Here is a 1152-nt window from a genome sequence, read left to right as displayed (position 1 = left end):
ATGGCGCCGTTGCCGGGGACGGTGTTAACTTGATTTAGATTTTCTTAGATTGTTATTAGTTGTGTCTTTCTTTGCCTTGGGGAAGTAAAACTCCTCAAGGTTTGTTCTAATTATTTTCAAGTTGTTTGATATTTTGCATGTCTAGAAGATCACAAGGTAACTTGTTACCCTCTGATCACGAAATTGAAAGGACTTTGACAAACAATAGAAGACTTGATAGAGGTACTTTGAGAGGTATTGGTGAGGTTGTAGATATTCAACCAAATGATATTGAGTTCGTCAACCCTTTTGCAAGAGAAGGTGAGGAGAACCCAACACAAAATCCAACACAAAATCAACCCACAATGCCTAAATTTTCATCACATTCCGTACCAACCGAGGAGAACCTACCTAATGTTACTCCCACACCACAACACTTAACCGGAATTTTATTGCCAAATCCGCATTTATCCAATTAGTCGAAAGAAGCCAATTTGGGGGGATGCCTAGTGAAGACCCTCACTCTCACATGGAGACTTTTTGTGACTATTGTGATGCGATTTCACAAACCGGTGTAACTCAAGACCAAATCCGATGGGTCTTATTTCCCTTTTCTCTAATTGGCACCGCAAAACAATTGTTGAAGAGCCTTGATAAAGCTACTCTCGGAATTGACTCTTGGAAGAAGTTGGCTCTAGCTTTCTACAAAAAGTTCTACCCACCGGAAAAGACTAACATGCTAAGAGCTCAAATTACGGGCTTTAAGCAAAGAGATGAAGAATCTTTGTATGAAGCTTGGGAGCGGTTCAATTGAATTTGTCGCTCATGTCCTCATCATGGACTTAGCGAGTGGTTCTTAGTTCAACAATTTTGGAATGGTCATTATGAAGACTCAAGGAACATTCTCAACATGGGATCAAATGGTATGTTCACCGAAGTTGACGATAATCAAACTTGGAACAAGATTGAGGAAATGGCGGTCCATAATTCACAATATAGTAGGCCTCGCAAGGCTACTAGAGGAGGAAAGCATGAAGTGGACTCTATTACTCAATTGAGTGCTCAACTTAGTGCTCACATTGATACCATCAACTTGAAGTTCGAAAAAGCTATGGCTAGACTTGAAGAAGCCTCAAAATCACCAAAGCATCATGTTAATGCCATGACGGCATC

The 1152-nt window shown here is 40.5% G+C and overlaps 1 non-coding gene across 1 annotated transcript; it reads right to left on the bottom strand.

Moving 5' to 3' along the window:
- Positions 1 to 715: 715 nt before the first annotated feature.
- On the bottom strand, positions 716 to 822 carry LOC141603238 (small nucleolar RNA R71). Its single transcript, XR_012525129.1, has one exon. It is a non-coding gene; the product is annotated as a small nucleolar RNA R71 (small nucleolar RNA).
- Positions 823 to 1152: the final 330 nt, after the last annotated feature.

This window comes from Silene latifolia, chromosome 9, assembly GCF_048544455.1.
Source record: "Silene latifolia isolate original U9 population chromosome 9, ASM4854445v1, whole genome shotgun sequence".
NCBI lineage: Eukaryota > Viridiplantae > Streptophyta > Magnoliopsida > Caryophyllales > Caryophyllaceae > Silene > Silene latifolia.
The sequence above is the reverse complement of the archived record's forward strand: the minus strand, read 5'-3'. Positions and strand labels throughout refer to the sequence as shown.